This window comes from Balaenoptera physalus, assembly GCF_965194825.1.
Source record: "Balaenoptera physalus genome assembly, chromosome: 1".
NCBI lineage: Eukaryota > Metazoa > Chordata > Mammalia > Artiodactyla > Balaenopteridae > Balaenoptera > Balaenoptera physalus.
Genome location: NC_138882.1, coordinates 18,301,787 through 18,318,803, shown reverse-complemented (window position 1 = coordinate 18,318,803; position 17,017 = coordinate 18,301,787). Strand labels below are relative to the sequence as shown.

Genomic DNA, 17,017 nt, shown 5'->3' with positions numbered 1-17,017 from the left:
AGGATTTTTAAAACTAAACGAAGTTTCATAATGTATGTTAACAATTCATGCGTTATGGTAGGTTCTACATAATCGTTACTTCTGTTCCCTAATGGGATTTCTCATAGACCATGTCCATGGGAAGCCCATAGTGAACACGGATAGAAAAGTCTGAGGTCCTGCAGTACAGGAGTAGATAAAGGGGAGTTACCTAAGTATGAACAATAAGAAGGTCAAGATGTAGACCCTGAACATGCATCCAACTACTATGGGGGGAAGGGGACGTTTGGGGGAAAGATAAAGGCCAAGGAGCTCTTATTGGAGTCCAACTACTGGAGAGAATGAGCCTGACAAATAGGAGATGGTGGTAGGATATCAAAACGTTTGAAGTTGAGAATTATGAAGGGAATGCATTTCCATCAATATTCTCATTGCCCGCCATTGTTTTTAAGGTTCAATAAAAGTCAGTTGGATATTGCCTAAAGAAAAAAAAAAAAGGCAAGTAACTCCTAGCTCCAGACTCCTCCTCCTCAAAACTGGCCAATGCCTGAGCCTCAGGTCTGCTGTTCATTATCTCCACCCTGGATGCATCCATGCAAGGGACGCCAGGCCGGTGTTCACTCAGTTGTATCCTTCAGCTAAGCCACACTCGTATCTTTTGATACTTGATACGAGTTGAGGGAGAACTGACCAGTGTGCCTGTTTCCTTTCCATCATCTTCAATACCAGTTTGAATTTTCTCAGATCTCAGCTTCAGACACACATACCACCATCTTCCAGTCCCAAATCTGGTGGCTAAAAATGACTTTTCTTGAATCAAAAAGTACCCCCTCACACAAAGAATACATGTTATTTACCAAGGTCTCACACACCTGATTCAAATCCCTCTTAACACCTCAGAAAATGTCTATGTCTTAACACGGTATCTTATGAAGAGGTATTATTAAGAAAGGCATTATGAAAATTATTTTGATTTCAAAAAATCACAAGTTTGAACTTCTGTGTTGTAAAATGTCATCATGAGAATTTCCCCAGGACCTTCAGAGTCACCAGTTTACCTAGGTGATGTTTTTCTTGGCATCTAAAGTAGCAGAAGAAAATATTCTATTTTTCTCAAGTTCTCATATCCTGATGCTAACACTACTCACAGAAAGAGAAAACTATCCCAATGTGTTGGGCAGATAACACCTCCTTCCAAATATCCACTCCCTAAAACCTGGAACCTCGGAATATGGTATCTTACATGGCCAAAGGGACTTCGTCAGTGTAATTAAGGTTATGGACCTAAAATAGGGAGATTATCCTGGATTATCCAGGTGGGTGTAAGCAATCATATGAGCCCTTCAGACAAAGAACTTTCTCGTGCTGGGGTCAGAGGGATGCAGCCTCAGCCAAAGCAGGAGAGATGGCGCTCTGGGGAGGTCACAGAGATTGAGTATGAGAAGGTATCCACCCACTGTTGCTGACTTTGAAGATGGAAGAAGGGGGCCATAAACCAAGGGTACAGTTGTTCTCTAGAATGACTCCTGCCTGACATTCAGCTAGGAAATAGGGACCTCAGTACTACAAACACCTAGAACTGAATTCTTCCAACAATCTGAATGATCTTGGAAGTGGATTCTTCCCAGAACCTCCTAGTAAGAGAGTAGCCAGCTAACATCTTGATTTTGGCCTTGGGAGAACTTGAGCAGAGACATCAGTCAAGGACACTCAGACTTCTGACCTACAGAATAAGATACTAAGTTTGTATTGTTTTAAGCTACTAAATTGGTGATTTTTTTTTTTTTTAACAACAGCAATAGACTAATATTTCCACTAAGCACTTTTTTCTTTCCGTAGAGTGGCACAAGTGAAGTCATCAGCCGCCGTTCTTGGGGAAATTTCAGTTCTGATTGGAACATAAAGCTGGTAAATCTTCATTTGAGAGTGGGAAGTAGAGAAAAAAAGGAGAACTACATACCCACCTCTACCCTGAATCTCTCTCAAAGATGGTTCATTAAGTAGATCAAGGATCGATACATTAAAAAAATTTTTTAAAAATTCCTAAAAATCCACTTTGGGAATTGTCAAATAATCCCAGGACAGATTAAATAAACAATGTTATTACTGTGGTTCCACATTTTGAAAGATGGCTACTGTTAAAAACTCAGATAGTAACTTGAGATGTACAACATGGAAACTGTATTTCAACTGAGTTGTATTGAAGCCTGTATCCATCTGACATCAGTGAAGATTCTACTAGAATACATTTCTAATGTTTTCTCTGAAGACATCATTCAATAGTTTGAGGGAGATAAGAACTTCCTCCGAAAAAAAATAAAACAGTCTTTCATAACATAGGGATTGAAAGGGAGTATGTTTTTCTTCTGAATGTAAAATATATCTGGTGTAATGAAGATGGCTACAGTCATGCAGAGTAAATGCACAGCTTGCCCTACATGTACAAAGAGTAGGTTACTTAGGTAAGAATTACATCCAATGGGATACATAAAGCTGAGAACGTTAACTAACCCAGAAGACTCCCATTGCAATAATATGGTTTTGATTACAGCTGTTTGATGATGTGGCCAGTGGAGACTATGACTCATCCCTTATGAGGTGGAGAAATGGGGGAACCAAGAAGTCACTTATTAAGGAAAAGAAGGTATGAGTTACAGTAAACAAGCTGCTATATACTGTCTGCAAAGCAGCAAAACAATTACTTGAAACACAGTGAAAATCTTGGTTGGAGGTTGAGAAAGCAGCGTTGACTGAGAGAAAACTATGAGTTCTTCCTTCCTCACTCCCTCATGAAAATGAGAAAGGACAACATAACCAAATCCAATAGAGTAGAAATTACGACACTAATGACATCTGGCATGAGCGTGGTCTTTCCTAAGCACTTTACAGGCAGACTCGCAGGCATAAGCCCTTGGAGGTAGATAGGTCTGAGGTTTACCTGAGTTCATGTGGGCATATTTCTTGGTGCAACTCAAACATATGCTCTACATTTTTAGACCTTGTATATCCACAAGAAACAGATGCTTCTTGGAATTACAGGCATGGAGATTTATTTTGTTCAAGTCAACAAGGTGAAATAAAAGAATAGAGCATTTTGGGTGAAGTCTTTAAAATTTTCCATCCCACCGTCTGTGTTCCCATTCAGTCCCCAGATTACTTGGGAAAGCAGCAAGATTTCACTTTCAGGCCAAAGTTACTCAAAATCAATTACTTAAACACTTCCCCAGTGGGATTATCTGAACTTGCAAGAACATGTGTGTCTCTTAGACTTACCATTTCTTTTCTTCTTTGTATTTAAAACATCTGAAATAGCTCAAACTTTTAGAAAAGTCCAGAGAATAATTTATTGAACAACACTGTAACTTCTATGCAGCTTTATTAAAATTTACTTTTTGTCAAATTTGTTATCAGATCATCTGACATAAGAATTGATGAAGGTATCGGATCGGTCCCAGACATTGAATAGACACGTTAATTTTATGTTTAAAAAAAAAAAGTATAGAATTTACAGGTTTGGGTTCAGCATACCTTTGTCCTCTCTGTGATTCCCTCTTTCTAGAAGAATCACTGTGAGCTCATTCTGTTTTCTAAAAAGAAAGGAAGGGAAGCTTTACTAGGGATTTCTATAACATGGTCTCTTTGAATTAGAAACTCAGTATTACATCTTTGTCTCTCTGATCCTCTCTACATCAAACACTATCTTCTCTTACTTAAAATTAATCACTCATCTTCTCCCACACCGTCCTTCCCTCATAATGAGATAGTCACTGCTAAGACTACTAAGAGCCATAATACATCCCAACCCATGCTGACGCCTACAAAGAATCGTCCCTATCCTCCCTGGCTTTCCTTTGCTGACTCCCCTTCACAGGCACTCAATCATCCTCTCCTCCCTCTAATTGTAACCCACAAACAGATTCTCATTGTCAGTGAGCCCATCAATTCCTAACGAGTGTCTCCCTTTCACTCCCTGCCTCCATTTTTCTTCTTATCTCCACCATTTCTGAGCACGCTTTGAATTCTTTGTCGCCAAAGAATATACAAGACAGACCTTTAAAAACAACCAAGGGAAGTAAGGCCTTTCTTGAATGAAGCTCAAACATCCTCTTAAAAATTCACACTACCATTTGGGAATGGTTGCTTGTTTCTGTCAATGTCTGGCTGATTTAGCCCACCAGGATCTGATGGAGCTATCATATAATGTATTATTGAGTACCTATTATGTGTAGGCATTTTACAAGAGAATGAAGTAGATACCTGACACTTCTATGAATTAAAAAAAGAGAGAGAAAATTGGTTCAAAAATTAAGCAGCTTGACCAGATTCATATAAATGTCATTGGAAATTGACCTCCAGTCTAGCTGCCTCCAAGTGTGCTCGCTCCTGTGTAATGATAACTCCCAGGTAGCTGGCAGTTCTGTGGTCTTTGCCTCAATGAAAGGGTTAAATGTATGGCTTCACCCCTCGTAAGAGCCAGTGACCTTTTCTCTCTTCCATGGTCACAGGCAATAACAGAGGTCACTTGTCTTATAGTTCAGGTTCTTGCTCACAGACCAGACTGCAGGGATGATGAAATAATCACTCACTCCTTGAAAAAGAGCCTGCGCTCTGTAGCCTGCGAGCCACATCTACTGAAGCCTGCTTGCCTAGAGCTCGTGCTTCACAATGAGAGAAGCCACCGCAATGAGAAACCCACGCACCACAACGAAGACTAGCCCCGGCTCGCTGCAACTAGGGAAAGCCTGCCACAACTAGAGAAAGCCTGCGCGCAGCAACGAAGACCCAATGCAGCCAAAAAATAATATATAAATAAATAAAATAATTAATTAATTAAATTTAAAAAGGGGGCATAATCTATGCAGGTTTTCATTTCTTTATTTTAATAATGACCACTTCTTCTATGTGGTCAGTTCCAATTCATATATGGTCAATGCCCATGGCTTGAAGAGTTACTTTATAGATTAAAAGAAATTTTAAGATGAGTTGATGTTAAGATAGCTTGAGTCAGAACATATCTTGGATCTATTGAGACAAAGGCTTAAACATATCTCTGATGATTCATTTTTAACTGAATTAATGCTTATGAACAGTTTGGTTCAACATTCCAGAGCTCACAACTTCAGTAGTTGCCCCTCATTGGTCTTCCAGGACCGTTGACCAGTATGAGAAAGAGGAAAAGAATCCAAACATTCTCTCAACTTCAATTCAGGTCTTCTACTTCAAGTCGCCATTGGAATAGGATAATGTATAACATAAAATCAAGATGTCTTTTTTAAGAAAGTTTCTATTGCAAGGTATTGTGAACTTTGTGAAAAGTTCAATGTGGAGTCATTTTTTGTTTAGGCAAGGGGTTAGGTCATGTCTCATTTCCCCCAAACTAGTTCATCCATCTCAGCCTCTGAAGCTGAAGGAATTGAATCCCGAAACACATTTTATTGCTGTTTCTTTAGGATAGTGAAGGAGTCTTGGAATTTAACATCTCCCTGAAGCTGAAGTTAAAGGCCCACTGTGTACTCCAAAATCAAAATCATCTGTTCACGGAGGATTGAGACTTCCTGTGGAAAGTACAAACTTTAAAGGTTTCCATTTTCACTGTTCATCTGAAATAATGTAGGATTTATGATTTCATACGACATGCAAGTGGGAAAGCCTCCTATTAGATGGTAGGTTATTCCCATAGCTTTTGTGAATGTTGGTCTAAGGCATGGAGGCGTGGGTAAGAGAAGTCCAGATGTGTGGGGAGACAGATATGCTTGCCTCTCCTGTAGAACCAGAGGTTTGCAACCGTGGGTGTAGAGTTTGCTTTTGCACCCCGGTTCCCTTGAATTATTTTAAAGGCTATTATTAAATGGCTGCTATCCTTTTAAGAGTCTTTGCCCATTTCAATTTATGGATGTTGCTTTTCTGTTATTTTGGATTATGCCTCGTTGTAATACAAATAAGTGAAGACTTTCCTTCTGGCATCATATAAAATCTATTTCCTGTTGTTTGTTGGTACTTTTCCCTTTAAACTTTTTCCTTTGTGTGTGTGGGGAGGGGAACAAAAGCCATAATTGTCTTTGCCCCAAAGAATGTCAGATATATTACATAGCAAACTTCCCAACAGGCATGCAATGAAGCTTCAACAGCTAAGTTGTTTCTCCCCCCTCCTTTCACAACAAACAATGCATCCACAGAGCAAAATGAAGTGGCTGATAAAAGCAGTATTTCTGTCCATTTTAGACAAAGACCTACATTGGCTAGCTACCTCAACCTGGTTCCTTAAGTAAGAGCCTAAGTTCTTGTATCTCTTAACAAATAAAACAGTAAGCAAAGCAGTTTTCAGAGACATTAGAAAGACAAAAATGAAATTTGGGGTCAAACCTTTGTCTTTTCAATCTCTTTTTTCCATTTTCCAAGAGAGAATAGATATCTAGAAGAGTGCATAGTGGATAAACATAGTGATTAAGAAGAGATAGATCTAGAATGTTATAATACCATTCTCAAGAACTGTTACAGAAGCACAAGGTATTCTCCCATAGAATAAGCTAACTGCCCTTTACATTTATCCTACTTTTATGTAATTACTTTTTAAAACTCACAAAATTACATTAAAAATAACTTGGACTGAAAGAACTAAACAACACCAAATCCATCATCCTAATATATCAATCATTTTTTTTCTCCTTCCTAGACTCACATAGTTTAGGTCTACAATTTTTAAATGTCACAACGCATTATGTATATATAATATCATAGTTGAATTTTTCACTAAACTTATAAGAATTTTTTAATGTTTCTTTAGTTTTTATAATGATCATTAAAAATAGTTCCATTGAGTTGATGTAACATAATGTACTTAACTATTGTTGGACATTTACCAACTGTGTGACCCTGGGCATGTTACATTAACTTTATGTGCCCCAGTTACCTCATTTGTAAAGTGGTACTAATAACACTGACGTCATGCGGTTATTGTGGAAGACTAAATGAGCTAATGCATATAAAGCATTTAAAACAGTGTCTGGCACTTAAGAAGAGCTCAATACATATTAGCTTTCAAACATTTTTTTGGAAAATGTATAACTCCTTAGTGAACATCTTCATTCAAGAAATTTCTCTCCCTCTCCTCCCCTCCCATCCCAGCCCCTTCCCACCCGCCCCCTCACGCTGCTCCTGTTCCCTCTCCCTCCCTCTCCTCCTTCCTCCCTCCCCACCTAACAAAGTCCTTAAAATAAGTTCCCAAGTGTGAGATTCCAAGGTTAAATGATATTTTTTTCCCCATGAAACTGAACGTTCTTTATGCAGATTGGATCATACATTATCAAAATTGTCAAAAAGCATCTATGAGGTATCTATTTCAGCCTGGGGTTGTATAGAATACTGCACCAAGCAAGTTCAACTGACTTGGCCTTTGACTATTATGTTCTAAAACAACACAATAAGAGAAATATGTAAGCGTCCTGTTGGTTCAACTACGGGCTAAAATAAGCTAAGTAAGTACAATATATAAGGCCATATATGATGTGTCACTGGGGCATTGCTAGCTCCAGGTTTTTTTTTTTTTTTAAGATTCATTCAGTTTTTTTCATCCACAGATTTATTCAGTGTAATGGGGCGGGGATGGTATGCGATGCCCAGACACAGAAATATTGAGAGTTTTTATTTATATTCTGTTTATAAATTCATTCAACAGGGAAATTTTCCATCAGCCTTTCTTTTCTTTTACTAATCCTAGCAGGTTTCTTCAGAGATCTGCTCTGGGTCTCCTGGGATGCTGGGAATCACTTGCAGTAATTGTCCCATAAGCACATTTTCCATCATCCCTAGATCCTGAGACAAAGTACCAGGGCTACAAAGGACAACCGTGTCCATTCGTACATTCACTTCACCAGCATTAATGGCATTCCCATTGCCTAGAAAACCAAGTGTAAGGTTCTTAGTTTTAAATTTTTATTTTATATTGGAGTATAGTTGATTAACAGTGTGTTAGTTTCAGGTGTATAGCAAAGTGATTCAGCTATACATATGCATGTATCTATTCTTTTTAAAATTTTTAAATTTTGTGTTTTAAAAATTGTGAGTAAAAGAACATGTTATACAAAAACAAAACAAAACAAAACAAAACAAAAAAACATGTTATAAGAGCAAATGACTCTAAATGGTGAATTAATCCTAATGGTTAATTAGGGACCAGGAAAAGAAATGAGCTCTGTCTGAACAGTCAGCAGGGAAAGATCAAGATTTGTCCTTGATGGCTCAGTCTTAGGCACATAGAAGTGAGAGAGACAACCAATGAGTAAAAGAAGTTCAAATTGGTCAGGAACATTTATTTATCCAGGCAGGTGCTTGGAGACAAAGAAACAAGGAAAGGAACAAGGAAGTATAAAAGGAAATAAAATCCTTGCTCTAAAATGTGATTTTACCCAGAAACAGACTCAGAGACATAGAGAACAAACTTGTAGTTGCCAAGGATGAGGGGGGCTGGCGGAGGGATAGAATGGGAGTTTGGGATTCGCAGATGTAAACTGGTATATATAGAATGGATAAATAACAAGGTCCTACTGTTATTTATTTATAGCACAGGGCATTATATTCAATAGGCTGTGATAAACCATGATGGAAAAAAATATGAAAAAAGAATGTATATATATTATAACCGAATCACTTTGCTGTGCAGTAGAAATTAAACATTGTAAATAAACTATACTACAATAAAGTAAATTTTAAAAGATAAATAAATAAAAAATAAAATGTGATGTTTCCAAGAGTCAATGAATGAGTTTCCTATCAAACTAGCAGTCCCCCTCACATGCCTGGAATTTCTTTATCTCTGTGCTTCAGTTAATAGTGTTCCCCTTATCTGAGGTTCCTTTCCCCTGTCCATGTCCTCCCAACTGAAATCCTTCCTATCTCTGAAAACCTGCCGCCTCCAGGAAGGCTTCCTTGACTGTCTCAGGACTAACAACATCAATTTGACAATTACTTGTGCACGCGTGAAGGCAAAACAGTAGGTGAGATATAACCCAGAGGAGATAAAGGAATAGGGGGCTGAGGAGAGGGCCTTGGGATATTCTGACATGTTGTGGATGGGGCAAAAAGAGAAAATAAAACAGGCAAAAATGGGTCAGGCCAGGATGGTGCCATGTCTGGAAATCTAAAAGGGAAGAGCATTTTCAAGGAAGGTATTTACAAATGGAACTGGGATTAGGTTCAAACTCAGTCTAGAACCCTTATTCATTGTTCTTCTCTCACTGAGGATTTCTTTTGACCCTACGGATATCCAAGTTTCCTTATAAAGTCAAAGACCACATCACAACTGCAGCCAAACAGTAACCACCCTTTCACATACTACAGAAATAAATGGTTCTTCCATGTTTTCTAATTATTTTTTTCCTCTTGAAGTATCAAGGCAAAAAGCACATGATTCTATTTTTTTAATGTTGAGAAAATTAAAAACTTTTTCCAGAGTATTGTAAAGGGTCAGTGACAAGGATACTTTTGTGCCCTAAAAGAATTCCACTGTGGGCATTCCATAATAAAATGGGCTTTTGTGCTTTTCATAGATTACAGTTCTTTATACAATGGACTTGTCTAAGTTTCTTCCTGTTTTCCAATCAGTTAAATTTAGAACGATTGTTTCCATCTCTTATGAGATATGATGTCTAGGAAAGTGAATGCCTACATGGGATACCAGGGTCCAGCAAGTCTGTAAAACTCAGTCATAGCTGGGGATATCACCCAACTCCCAGGCCTCTCTCTGGGGTTTCCCATGGGCACATAAAGAACATTTTCCATCAAGGTTGTTAGTCTGCAATTCTGTAATATAAACTCCAAGTTTATTGCCACCTTAACACAAATGAACTCCATTTTTAATACAAACCCACTTATTTTTAGCGATGCCCTTTTTATTTTTACTTTATTTAACTTTTTCAATTAAACAATTTGTGATTATTGTAATAAAGTGGGAAATACATTTAAACAAAAAGGTAAAAAATACCCATTCTCCCATCACTTACATATAACCACTGTTAACGTTTAGGTGTATGTCCTTTTAGATTTTATTAATATTTATAAATTGATTATATGCTTACATTTTCATTTAAAAATATATACATTACACAATGTTATGTGTCTTTTTTAATAAAGATTGATGCATACTGTTCTATGGCTTTGAAACTTATTTTTATCTTTCCATGTCAACTAAAACACTTCTACATTACTTGATGGCTGGCTATATGGTTTTCAATTGCATAGAGGAGCCATAATTTATGTACCCAGTTACATTAATTAAACAAGTAGGCCATTCGACTGGGGTGGCACTAATGTCCTGGTAACCTACATAAGCAAACCAAAATCTAAGCCTATAGATGCCTCAAGGTTACGGAAATCAAAATCTGAGGACAACCAGTCACAAACAGACAACTAGGCTTTATAACAGCCAATCAAGTAATTTCCTTTCTTTGCTTTTGTACCTTCTCTGTGTAAGTTTTCTTCCGCTGGCTCCTGTAGGCTGAGTGCTCCTAATCACTTTTGGTTTGGCACTGCCCAACTCAAATCAATTTTTGCTCTTAAAATTTTTAATATGCCTCAGTTTATCATCTACCAACTCCATCCTCTCTTGTTGAAAATCTAAGTTATAAGAAGTCTTGTAAATAATGCCACGTTGAATTATTAGCATACTGAGTAGCCCATCTGGAGCCCATCTTTGCCACTTACCCACTATGTAGCCTTAAGTGATTTGCTTAACCTCTTTGATCTCATCTGTAGAATGGGGATAATACCAGTACTTTCTCCATTGGGTGACTCTGAGGATTAAGTATGCAAAATGCTTACAAGGGTGCCTTGCACAGAGCAAAACCTAGGAACTTAGATGCTCTTATCCTTCTTTAACCTGATGCTAAATTTCTAGTAAGAACAGTTGATAATATCTTAGAAAGTCCTAAGTTTAAGTTCTGGGCATCCAGGAAAAAAAAAAAAAAGATTTCCAGAAGCACTTCTGACTTTAGTTACAAAGATAACAGCTCTTTGGTAGAAGTTATAACAAGTTCTTTTGAAGACTCCTTGAGATCTATGGACTATTTGGTCAGTTTTATGTCTGAAATGGTGAGAATTTGGGGAAGGATGATGCTGAAGACGTAGACAGCATTAGATGATGCTGCAGACCGTCGGTCAGTTCAAAAGGATTAGACTTATCCTAAAGTCAATGGATAATGAGAACCTACAGTATAGCTCAGAGAACACTACTCAATGCTCTGTGGTGACCTAAATGGGAAGGAAATCCAAAAACAGAGGGGATATATGTATACGTATAGCTGATTCACTTCGCTGTGCAGTAGAAACTAACACAACATTGTAAAGCAACTATACGCCAATAAAAATTAATTAAAAAAAAAAGTCAACGGAGTTTTTATGCCAAGAGATGTTTCTTTAATTTGGCCAATTCACGGCAGAAGTTTTGGATCCTTAGACATCAGGTCTTGTTGAGGCTGGAAAGGTCAGGCCCTACTTTCAGCATGAAATGGAGAAAAGTGATTTTGTTCCTTTACCTCCCTTTCTCACCCCTCTCCTTGGGCCCCTGGGTCCCTCTTTATGTCTCTTAGCTCAGGGTTTCAACCACCTGTGCTTCCAGGCCTGCTGCGTGTGACCAAAATGTGCTGGCAATTTATTTCTTTTTTCATAGAACTCTGTTTTCTCCTAGCGGATTGGTCAAGCATTTTATGTTTGAAGATTTAGTATGCTTACCCTCTCGGCTAATGTATTTTGCACTTCATTTGAGACTCTCGGTCACAGAACCAGAGAACTGAGTGAAAGTGAATATTTTAGGCCCTGTAGAGCCCACGGGACAAGGTACATATTGGATGGAAGGATTGCAAGGTGCCTCCGATCCCAAGAGGCTCGAAGTGTCTTATTCCAACTACCACTAAAGCCAATACTAGAGAAAACATCATGTGAAGGAGCATTGGAAAGGGGCATGATCTTGCTCTTAGACTGACTTGGTTAATTGTCTCTGTCACACAGAGAATATGTGTCCTAATGATTATTCTAAGTGCCATGGTATGCTCATGTATTAAATGGGAATCATAATACAATAGGCTCTTAAATGACCAGGTCAACCAATTCTCTAAGCATTCTCTCTACAAACTACACTCATTGGTAAAGTGAATGCTTGTCACCTGAAGGTCAACTTCTCATACATTTCCATTACAGTAAGTCCCCTACATACGAACCTTCAAGTTTCAAAGTTTCAAAGATGCGAACCTGCGTTCCATCAACGTCAGGCATGAGTGAAATTGCAGCCTGCCCTCCGTCTCCTACTGCTGACGATGCTTCAGCTCTACCATCTCCCACCTCCTCTCCCTCCTCCAGTCAGTAACTCTTCTTGCCTGTTCACTCGATGCCAGCCCCTGTGTGCCAGGTGTTGTACTGTACTACTGTACTTTTCAAGGTACTGTACTGTAAGATTAAAAATGTTTTCATTATTTTTGTTTGTTTGTTTTGTTTTTTAAGTATTATTTGTGTGAAAAGTATTATAAACCTATTAGAGTACAGTACTATATAGCTGATTGTGTTAGTTGGGGACCTAGGCTAACTTTGTTGAACTTACGAACAAATGGGACATACAAACATGCTCTCGGAATGGAACTTGTTTGTATGTAGGGGGCTTACTGTATTGCCAATTTAGTTGTCAAGGGTCAGTTGTATTTGTTCCCAAACTCATTTATGCCCATTGTGTTTTTAAGGTATTTATGTATTTTAACTATTACATAAACCAATAAAATATAAGTACAATTTAAGACTGTACACTTTTGAAATTTAAATTGAATACTTTGGAAAGACTCTATAAAGGTGAGTCGGTAAGAAAAATAGAGTGAAGAAAAAGAAGAAGAAAAGGCTGACAAATTAGAGGGGGGCAAGATAATTCTAAAGATTGGGGCACAAATTGTAAAACTCTTACACAACAGACATAGTTTGAAGACAACTCTGCATTTATACAAATACCTATGATCCCATCCTAAAGTCCATTCTATGATCCCATCTCTCCCTAGTGTTTGTAATGTGATTTGAAACATTAAAGAGAATTTTATCACCTCCATATTTCATTTCAAATGTGATCTGAGACTGACTAAACATTTTCTAACCTGATTTTTATTAGACATTTTTTTCATAAATTTAGTATATGCAAAACTATCTGGCAATCTTTTTAAAAATGCAGATTATTGAGCTTTGAGCCCTCTAGAGATTCAGATTGGAGGTCTGGATTGAGGTCCAGGAATCTGAGTTTTTAAAAAGTTCCCCAGGTAATTCTGATCACAGAAGTTAGAAACATAAGATTTGGCACTCCTGTCTGATGATAAATTCCAGCCAATTTGAACTTTCTCATTTCTAGCAACATGTCTGCAGAAAAAAAAAGGCAAAGTAAATTGTTGTTGGACAAGAATTTCACTCTCTCAAGTCAGCTTGCTTTTGGATATTAGTTTTTGAAATTTTTACTCGACCATATTTTTCTACAAAGAACAAGGAAGTTTTAGAATTAAGATTAAAAGAGGTTCTATGAACACAATGAGTAAAAACATTAACATCTCCATTATTTTAAACTTATTTGGCATTCATTTAGTGAAAAGATCAACCATAAGTTTCATTGATGGAAAAATAGCCAAATATTGCAAATATTTTCAGAATATTTGGCATTATCTTATAAATCACAGATTTGATGATAGAAAAGATTTCACAGAGTCACCAGGTCGTTGGCTTCTGTCCATTAAGGCTGTTCTAACACATCAAAGACTAGTTCTGGGAAATTCTGGAGTCTTAGAGTCTTGAGGTGTTATTTGTTCAACTCTCTTCTTCCAGGAATAATGATTTTCTAATCCCCCCAGAAGGTTGTGTATCTAACATTTATTCAGTTTTACTGTTTGTGTTGCCATCTCAGGGATTTGCCTTCTTGATGATTCACATGACCTCGTTTGAAAACACTTTCCAGGATTTTATAAACTATCCTAAAGTCTATTCTAGAACTATCTTGATGTAATGTAATCTCATTTCGTGTTCCTGGTTCACAATGCAATTAGAAAAATAACATTTTGTCACTCACATTATATCACCCTATACACTCAGAGAGTTTAAGAAATATACAACATTATTATATACTATTAAAATCAAATGACAGTCCAGTAAATCTGATGCAGGAGATGATTTTTAAAAACAAAAAACTTACTATTTTTCCTTAAAATGAGTTGTTTTTTCCCCCTCATTTGGTAGTAGGTTTACATTCAAAATTATAGGTTTCTGAGATTAAATAAGTTTTCCTGTGTGGTCATCAACTAATAGTGGAGAAAGCCAGTTCCAAGTTTTACAGATTCACAAGGGAAAGTAATCTGGTTTAACACTCTATTAAATACATGGATAGATGATCGGCAGATGGAGATAGATAGACAGATATAGATATAGATATAGATATAGATAGATATAGATATATATATAGATATAGATATAGATATAGACACATAGTTTGTTCTGTTTTGAATTAAAGTTCAGGATGTAAATAAATTTCCAGGTACCTTTACTAGAAGGCTGACTGTGTGTTCTCCCAAACTCAGAGTTACTTCTCATCAACCCAGTACCTGTTTTCTCCCTCAATTTTTGTCTTCCAGAAGAAATGTTTTTATTGTCCTCTTAGTGGTCTACCTCTGCTAAGCCCAGACATGAGTTTTTGTGTCTTAGCTTAGAAGCAGCAAAGCCTAGTTTGGAATAAGTACTGGACTAGGTACTACAAGAACATGTAAATATCAACTGTATAATTGCTTGTCACAAAAGCTACGTGTCCTGAAAATGAAAACAGTGTAGCTGAGGGAAAGGATGGAATGGATGGAAATTTCCAGTCGTATTTACTTGTTTAGTGGCTTCTCATCCCAACCAACCTATGTGTGTGTGTGTGTGTGTTTGTGTGAGTGTGTGTAACTAAAATGTACCATCATTTTTAGAGCTCTTGAAATTTTAGAGAGTATTTGAGAGTGCTTTTTTCTTTGTTATCCAACTGACTTTTAAATCCCATAGATGACTGTGGAATTCTTATCAGGGTACACACATTCCCACAAATCACTGGTCTTCACTGGTTGCTGATATAATTAGGTACCATCTAACTTCAGTCCTGGGTTTACAGAATTCACTACTAGGTCTTTGACCTTGACTGTCTCAGCTGATTCTGTGCTCATGTGGAGTTTGTAGAAAACATTGGTCTCTGTCTGGGCCATAATTTTTTGCAAGGAACTATATCATGCTACCTGAGTCCTCTCTGACCAGACCTACCACATATATCTGCTCCTCCTGAACCACTGTGTACCAGGGAGATGCTACAGTCTTGATGCCTCTTTGGTCTTTACCTGAAGATGGAGCAGAGTCATGCCTCTACTCTCATTTCCCCCAGCTGGGGACTGCTGGAGAAGAGGGAAAAGCAGGACACAGGTCTACTTCTCAGGGACCCATCCCAATTTCCAACTCTGTTAATGACCCCTTGCATCTGTCCTTTCTCTCATGGAACCTTTATATACGCTAAGAACCAAAAAAAAAAAAGGCTGATTTTAAAAATCTGATCATTTTATACCCAATTACCCTTGGGCAAATGCTTTAGGTATCTCCCAAACCCAAACTTTTAGAACTTTCACATCATACATTGTTTTTCCATGAACTTGAAATTTTTATTTTGAAGCTCCAAAGCCATAGGCTGACATTTTTTTTACATTTCTTTTGTGTCATGGCTTCCCTGAGAAAATGAAGGCAGAATGTTTAATTCCTGATTTGGGGTAAAGTTGACAGTTAGGGGGGCAGTCTGTGGATGCGGTGAGGTTCGAAGGTGCAAGTATCAAAAAATATTGGAGAGAAACCACATTCTTTAGGACAAAGGCTAAAAATTAAAAAGAACAACAAAAACTTACCTCACTACACTGATATGAAAAGAAACTGTGAAGTGCTTCTAAACATCTTCCCAAGAAACTTTTATTTAATTTTTTAAACAATAGTAAATAAAAGCTGACAGCACACAGATGCTACAATTTCAATACATTACACTTGACCATTAGGCATGCAAGCACACAGAGGTTCTCAAAAATACCGCCAGAACTTTTCTATTGAATCTAGCCCCTGTCAACTGAAACTCACTAATTTCTGAGATGCTTCTTATTTTCCACTGATAAAAAAAAATTTTTTTAAGTAGGCAAACCATGCAATACAAATAGAAGTCAGAATGAGTTCAGCAGGATGGCAAGCCTCGTTCCATATAGCTTTGAAGCCTCTGGCAATAATATGAGAGGAATTAATGAAAAGGGAACTGGGAAAGCTTGCAAAATGCACCTGGTGAGCGAGCCCACAATCTCCCTCTCCTGCTTTCTCTTATATTATAAAAACGAACAGGCTTAGTTCTCTTGCCAAGGGCAGCTTCCCTCCACTTATCCTGTTACATTAACATTTGCGCTGGCTCTCATTTGCTGCTTGTTCTCCAAAGTGGGGCTGCCACAGTGAAACGTTGAGGTGGTCTTTCCTTGGTCAGACTGCCCCCCTTCAGCCTCACCTGGACTGCCCCTTCATTGCCTCTTTCCCGTATCCTTGGAAGTTACTTTTGATTGGACTCTTTGGTCTGACACAGTGTGATATTTTCAACTCACCATTTCTTTGGGGGAAAAAAAAAAGGTGAAAGAAATGAGACAGGGAGGGAGAGAATGTTATAGCACTCTCTCTACAGTACGCGTGGTTTTTTTTTTTTTCACTGTAAATTTGAAAACCGCAGTTCTGGCTGCTTTTTTTGTAATGGAGCACACGGTTATAGCCAAGGGACCAGCTCCACCTCCTCCTGCCTGCCCTACACTGTAGTCTCTTGGGTTTTTCTCTTCTCACACTGTTTTCCATTCCAGTGACTGGCAAATAGCATGGAATAAATAGTCACCACCTATGGTGTTTTGAACAAAATCAGTGCCTGGCACTTTCCAAAGGAAGACAGAATGTTCAGTAGGTTTTATTAGCTCTCTAAGCTTTGAGTACAAGTCTTCAGGGGGAGGAAGCAACG

General features: G+C 37.8%; 1 long non-coding RNA gene across 1 annotated transcript in view; it reads right to left on the bottom strand.

The window, feature by feature from the left end:
* The window catches only part of LOC309644683, a 126,952-nt gene that overhangs the window by 99,796 nt on the left and 10,139 nt on the right, over positions 1-17,017 (bottom strand). The window lies entirely within an intron of this gene.